We start from the raw sequence: 8,086 nt of genomic DNA, 5'->3' as shown, positions 1-8,086 counted from the left end.
CTATTAAGAGAGAAAAAAACACACAAATCATTTGATCATAACAAAAAACAAAACCAAAAAAAACATCATAACATACTTGTCTTTTAGTGTTGGAAGCTATAGGTGTTAACTAACCACATTTTCAGTTTTTTTGTGAAGGCCTTGTATGTTGTAAGCAGTTTAACCTCCTCAGGTACTGAGTTCCACTCACCAGCGCTCCCCACTGACCAGGCTGACTGACTGAAAGTGCTCCTGCGCAGAGGAATGAGACAATCACCTCTGACAGAGCCTCAAGTGACACGCTCAGAGCTGTTTCTTTGGCTGATGAACTCAGCCAGAGGAGCTGGAGCCAAATCATGCAGTACTTTATAAATCAAATTTGAATCTGCAAATATGTGAAGACTGTCCCAGTTTAAAAGACTGTATTTTTTTTAAATTGCACAGTGATGATAGTGCCTTGGTTTTTTTTATCCATCACTTTAATTACTTGTTTGTACAAAACATCCAATGTTTTTTTTTTTTGCATTCTGACCAGCCTGGGACCAACTGGTTATGCAATAGTTAGTGACTAAGAATCATTGAATGCAAGTAAATTTTTGCGGCTTCAGTTGACATTTCATTTCGAATTCATTTCGAAATTTGCAAGGTTTAATTTGATATTTTTACACAATTTGTCAATATGGGCTTTAAAGGAAAGCTGTGAATCTATTATTAACCCAAGATATTTGTATTGGCTGACAATTTGCATTTTTTTCTCCATTAACAAGTATGTCGGGGTCAGGTGATGCTCTATTTGTTTTAGTGAAATACATGCCTACAGTTTGAGAAACGTTTAGCTGTAGACAGCACCCCTGCAACCAAGTTGTGACACAGGACATTGTATTAGTGAGTTTAGCAGCAACAGTATCTTTGGAGCGACCATGAACAAAGAAAACCGTGTCGTCTGCATACATTACGCACTCTGCTTCAGAACAAACAGTGGGCAAATCGTTGATATAAAGACGAAATAAAAGGGTGCCTAATATTGATCCCTGAGGGACTCCAGAGGTTAGCCTAGGAAACTCTGATCTGCAGTTGTTAACTGACACAGATTGTGTTCGGTCATGCAGATATGATTCAGTCCAGCTCACAGCTTTGCGAGAGAAGTTAAATTTTGAGAGCTTGGTAAGAAGAACAGAGTGATTTACTGTATCGAAAGCTTTCCTGAGGTCCAAAAACACCGCCCCTACAACTCCACCCTTGTCGAGAGAATATTTTATTTTATTTTCTCAATGAAGAGGCATGTTGCCATTTCAGTGGAATGCTTGGATCTGAAACCAAACTGCATGGCATGGAGAGAGGGGGAGCTGCTGTTTAAATAATGGACAATCTGCTCTGACACCCATTTTTCTGCAACTTTGGAAATGGCCGGAAGAATGCTTATAGGTCGGTAGTTATTCAGACAATTTGAGTCACCGGATTTAAAGACAGGGGTAACAATAGCAGATTTCCAGGCCTTTGGAAAGTGACCAGATGAAATTGAAAGATTAATGATTGAGCAATAGGAGTAGCAAGAGTTGAACCTTGATCTTTGAGCATGTTCGTGCCCATTCCAAAAACATCCTTTGCCTTAGATGGTTTGAGTGAATGAATTAAATCGCTAACTTTGGTCTCAGTAGTATTTGTAATAGTAAAGAACTGCGTTGGAGACAATGCAGGGTATTCCTTCCTTTGTTTTACTGCAAACTTAGAAGAGATTTCTGACACAGATTCAATGAAGTAGTTGTTAAAAGCATCAGCCATCACTTGAGGTTCCGTCAGGATGTTTCCATTTAAGTTAATTTGCATTAGTTTTGTCTTGTTATTTTGTGTATCACCCAATAGTTTTTGTATATAATTCCAGGTTATTTTGGAATTTCCCTTCGCACTATTCAAAGCAGTAATGAAAAAGTCAGCTTTAGATTTTCTTATTTCTTTCACTACCCTATTTCTCAGTGAAATAAAGTGGTGTCTATTGTATCCTGATTTGACCGACAACTTCAAGGAATGATCGCGTTCTTTCATCAGTTTCAGAATAAATGTGTTTAACCAAGGAAGGCCATTCTTTCTTGCTTTTAGTTTAATTATCCGAGTAAATTGTATAATAATTTATTGTATTTTGTTGGCAAATTTAGAACAATCCTCATCTAAATTTTTACCAGCAAGTAATACATCCCAGTTTACTTCTTGGATAGAATCTTGGAAATTTTGTTGTTCATGTTTTGGTATCCTATTGGATTCAGTGGTGGCCAAGGGTTTGAAGCGCTTTTTATTTAATTTTCTTGTGACCATTATAAGATTGTGATCAGACAATCCTGTGAACATATTGTATGGTTTCAAGATCCTTTCTGGCCTATTAGTAAAAGCTAGATCAATCTGAGTTCGGGTGGAGTTTGTAATTCTCGTAGTGCCATTAATTACCTGAGTCATATCCATATCATCCATAAACCTTTTAAATTTTTTCCTAACTTTGTTAACTTCCCAATTAACATTTAGGTCACCCATTATTATCACCTCTTTTGCAAGATTGAGTTGTTTCAGTAAAATTTCCAGCTTTTCATAAAAAGCTGCATTTGATGAGGGAGGCCTATAAATAACTACAAGAATAAAAGACATTTGCTGTGACAAAGAAACAGTTAGTCCAAGAAATTCTAATCCATTCTCATCTGTAACATGTATTTCATTACAATTAAAAGTGTCCTTGGCATAAATGATAACACCTCCTCCCTTAGAACCCTGTCTGTCGTTTCTCAACATTTTATAACCAGGTACAGATAGTATTGCTGAGGGCGAAGATTCATGGAGCCATGTCTCAGATTGGCAGAGGAAGTCAATATTTGAGTCAGTGAGAAGGTGATTGACCTGATCACTTTTCGTTAAAATGCTTCGTATATTTAAGTGTGCACTAAGAATGCCTTTTGGTTTACGTGTTGAGTCCCATATTAATTTAGAGTTATTAACGGTTTGGAACACCCTGCGTTTCCGGTGCTTTAGTATTGCGGGGTTTGGCAGCCTCATTTCTTTTATTGGCAATGTTTGCATATAGCTTTACGCTGCCAGCTTCCGCATCAGCCGGCAGTGGTGGAGGCCCAGCCGGCAGTGGTGGAGGCCCAGCCGGCAGAGGTGGAGGCCCAGCCGGCAGAGGTGGAGGCCCAGCCGGCAGAGGTGGAGGCCCAGCCGGCAGTGGTGGAGGCCCAACTAGCAGTGGTGTTGGCCCAGGTGGCAGTGGTAGAGGCCCAGCCGGTAGAGGTGGAGGCCTAGCTAGCAATGATGTTAGCTGATCTAGCATTGGTGTTAGCCTGGCTGCTCGAGGTAAAAGCCCAGTTGGCAGTGATGTTGGCCCAGGTAGCAGAGGTGGAGGCCCAGCTAGCACTGGCCCAGGGTTTAGTTCAACATCACCAGCCAAAAGACGTATCAGCAAGAGATTAAAAACACCCAGGAGTGGTTTGCCTGTGACAGCCTGTTCCTGCTCACCTGGGGGTGGCCCTAGCATGGCCATAGTCCAGTACCCTTGTGAATAGCATGTGCTGACTCCATCTGGCTGGATACAAGGTTAGAGTGTCCCTTTTCTTTGGACATGTTGAACTTAGCAGAAGATAGAGGGTTATCCAAACAGCAAAGGAATACCGTTGATAGCATAATCCATGGTCCTATTTGATCTTTGGTTGAGTTTTGAAGCAAACGCACAGGACCTGCCAAACTGTGTGGCTGCACCCCGGCAGCCATCTTCTTGTGCACTCACTTTTGGGATGTGGAAGGAAACCGGAGTGCCCGGAAAAAAAACACCCACACACGGGGAGAACATGCAAACTCCACACAGGCGGGGCTGGGATTTGAACCCGTCCTCAGAATTGTGAGGTAGATGTGCTAACCAGTCGTCCACGGCCCTTTGACGTCAGTCGTCACTAAAACTTTATTACCAACAACAAAATGATACAGCAGATATTAGAAGACAACAGAAATAAGATAATCAGGAACCATACATTTGCATAATTACATATTTAACTCTTGTTTTAAGATTATCGTGAGATTTTAGTGTAGCATTTGTTTTCATTTTTAAGTTTAATGATTGACATTTTACTCTTTGCTCACAAAATTGGCTTTTGTATTGAATACCCATTATACAACAACAGCAGCCACATGGACAAAAACAAAATATGGTCCTAAATTCTGACTACAGTGAACCCACTTAATGAATTGCATTGCAATTGAACTGTGAGGCAGACGCTCTAACCAGTCATCCACAGTGCCGCCTCCACAATAACAGTTAAGAGAAATGGGAATAAAACCAGAGTTAAAAAAAACAAAAAAACAAAAACAAAAAAAAATGTACCTCATCCTGGGAAAGAAGTATACAAGCCAAAAAAAAGTAAAAGAAAAGCAAAACAAAAAACGTATACATCCACAGGTGCTAAATTCAAAATAAAATTACAGTTTAGATACATTTTTAATGTGGAAAAAAAAATAATTTAAGCATGAATTTACACAATGTATGAGATCACAGGTCAGAAATCATACAGTACGATGTGTGTGTGTTTAAAATATACAAACCCTTTCCAAAAAAATGGAATATCATGGAAAAGTTGATTTATTTCCATAATTCCAATCAAAAAGTTTAACTTTCATAGATTACCGATTCAGGACCCACAATTTAAACAATTTCAAGTATTTATTTGTTTATTTTTACATAATTTGGGCTTCCAGCTCATAAAACCTACAAAATCAGGAATTCAAAAAATTAGAATACTCTGAAGAAATCAGGCCAAATTTTGCAGGCCATAAAGGTTTTAAACTGAGTGTCACACACTAATCACCTACTAAACTCAAAGCACCTGCACAGGTTTCCCCAGGAGTCATTAAATTATTTTTTGGTTCAATAGGGGGAAGGAAGACTGCAGACTTGACAAATGGCCAGAAGACCATCATTGATACCCTCCATAGGATGGGTAAGCCACAAACGTTCATAGCTCAGAAGGCTGGCTGTTCACAGAGTGCTGCGTCCAAGTATAACAATGGAAGGACCAAATGTGGCAGGAGAAGATGCACCAGCAAAAGAGATGACCGTGGGCTTCAGCGGATTATCAAACAGAGAAGATTAAAAAATCTAGCAGAGATCCAGAAAGAGTGGAATGAGGCGGGAGACACAGCTTCAAAAACCACCACATTCAGACGGGCTACAACTGTGGGGTTCCTTGGATCAAGCCGCTTCTGAACCTGAACCAACGTAGGAAGTGTTTCAACTGGGCCAAGGAGAAGAAGGACTGGACTGTTGGCCAGTGGTCCGAGGTCCTCTTTTCTGATGGAAGTAAAGTGTACCTTTCATTTGGGAATCAAGGTCCAAGGGTTTGGAGGAAGACTGGTGAAGAACAGAACCCAAGCTGCTAGAGGTTCAGTGTGAAATATCCACAGTCAGTCATGATTTGGGGTGCAATGTCCAGTGCAGGTGTTGTTAAACTCTCCTTTCTTAAATCCAAGATCACCGCAACAGTCTACCAGAATGTTTCAGATGACTTGATGATTCCTTGTGCTGAGGATCTGTATGGAGATGCAGATTTCATCTTCCAGCAGGACCTGGCCCATGCCCATACCACCAGAAGCACCAAAACCTGGTTTGATGCCCATGCCATCACAGTGCTTGACTGGCCAGCCAACTCGCCGGATCTAAACCCCATTGAAAATCTATGGGGTATTATCAAGAGGAAAAGGAGGGGCACCTGACCCAAAACCAAAGAAGAAATATGGCCTTCCATAACTCCCAGGTAATGCGACACGGTGATTGCCTCAATGCTACGGCGCATCAAGGCAGTGATTAAAGCAAAGGGATTCCCAACCAAATATTGACGATGAACATATCCTTTTGAAAGTATAATATTTTGATTGATTTAATGTGACCCTAATTTCTCTTTTTTTTCTACAAAAACTGAGAAGTATATGGTGATTTCTTCAAAGTATTCAAATTTCTTGAAGTCCTGATTTGGTGGGTTTTATGAGCTGGAAGCCCAAATTATGTAAAAATAAATAAATACTTGAAATTGTTTAAATTGTGGGCCCTGAATCAATGAAAGTTGAACTTTTTTAATGGAATTATGGAAATAAACTCTTCCGTGATATTATGTTTTTTGGAAAGGGTCTGTCTGTGTGTGTGTGTGTGTGTATATGTATATATGGATGTAACGATATCTACTGTATAGCTCACCGTTCAGTTTTATCACAGTATTAATCTCACGGTACGATAATTATTGCGACATTGTGAGAAAGCTCACGGTACTGCAGTAAGACTCATGGTATTGCAGAAGGGTTCACGGTACAAGTGGAGCCAGGAGGCCAAACCAGGCGAACCGAAAAGCGTCTCTTTTTCTTGCTGGCCGAGTCCTTCTCAATAGGCTTTATTAGTTTCGCTACGTTTTCCCACAAGTTTTTCTTCATATCATATATTATCGTGCACTTCTATCCCCATCCATCCAATGTCTACATACGTATAGCTCCAAAACGCTATTATTGCTACAGTAATAATCATGCTATGCTCACAATGACAAAACTGTTCATTGAGAAATCGACTTTTCACTTAACAGTATTTATTGCCATTTTTTAAAATTTACATTATAAATTGGATACTGCCTACTAACAGTGATTTATTTTATTGAGTCCAAAATATCAAGTCAATTCAGAAACACAGGAATACTGAAAGGCAAAGCAAGTTTAAAAACAATCAAGTAACAATAAATAATCCTGGGGATCCTGTTTGTTTTCCTCCATTTAGTGATATTGTAAAATGATTTTTCTGAGCAGCCTGTTTAATCTGATAATTTGAAACGTAGACACTTCATTTTTGAGCGAAGTATATAAGATGATTTATTTTTGCATTGATGTTGGTTGTTGTATTTTTATGGAGTATACCTATTTTTTATTTTTTTCATTTTTTGAGGACGAATGAGATGGATTGGTGGACGGATATGTTGTAACGATTGTGACAGGAGTGGTATGCCGTAGAAGGTTCCAATGCTTCTCCATTCCTCCCAATGCAAACCTCTCGGTCACATGGGCCAGTCAGCCAATCAGTGTATTTCTTGTGATGAACACAATTGGTCACATGGGTTACCCTACCAATCGGCTGCGTTTCCACTCAAATGAGGAAGTGAAACGCACTTTTAAGTCTGGCTAAGCTGCGTGGTTTCGTATTGCCGGACCAAAACAAAATTTTAAACACTAGGCTCATTATTTTACACAGAGACACCATGACAATATCGAGCGATATTGTGAATATTGTTACATCCCTTATATATACAGTGGGGCAAAAAAGTATTTAGTCAGAATCAGAATCATCTTTATTTCGGCAAGTATGTCAAAAACAAAAGAAATTTGGAGCCGCTCTTGTACGACAACAGACAGTCAATTGACAGAGAACACTTTTGAGACATAAAGACATTGAGCAAAACAGTCACTGAGCAATAAAAGGTTGCTAGTAATCCGGTAATGCCGGTACAATTTTTTCAATTTTCAATTTTAGTCAGCCACCAATCGTGCAAGTTCACCCACTTGAAAATATGAGAGAGGCCTGTAATTTTCATCATAGGTATACCCCTCCTATGACAGACAAAATGAGAAACAAAATCCAGAAAAATCACATTAATTTTTAAATAATTTATTAGCAAATTATGGTGGAAAATGAGTATTTGGTCACCTGCAAACAAACAAGATTTCTGGCTCTCACAGACCTGTAACTTCTTCTTTAAGAGGCTCCTCTGTTCTCCACTCGTTATCAGTATAAAAGACACCTGTCCACTATCTCAGTCACACTCCAAACTCCACTATGGCCAAGACCAAAGAGTGTCAAAGGACACCAGAAACAAAATTGTAGACCTGCACCAGGTTGGGAAGATTGAATCTGTAATAGGTAAGCAGCTTGGTGTGAAGAAATCAACTGTGGGAGCAATTATTAGAAAATGGAAGACATACAAGACCACTGATAATCACCCTCGATCTGGGGCTCCATGCAAAATCTCACCCCGTGGGGTCAAAATGATCACAAGAACGGTGAGCAAAAATCCCAGACCTACACGGGGAATGACCTGCAGAGAGCTGGGACCAA

The sequence above is a fragment of the Phycodurus eques genome, chromosome 5, assembly GCF_024500275.1.
Source record: "Phycodurus eques isolate BA_2022a chromosome 5, UOR_Pequ_1.1, whole genome shotgun sequence".
Classification (NCBI taxonomy): Eukaryota; Metazoa; Chordata; class Actinopteri; order Syngnathiformes; family Syngnathidae; genus Phycodurus; species Phycodurus eques.
This window is presented reverse-complemented; position numbering follows the sequence as displayed.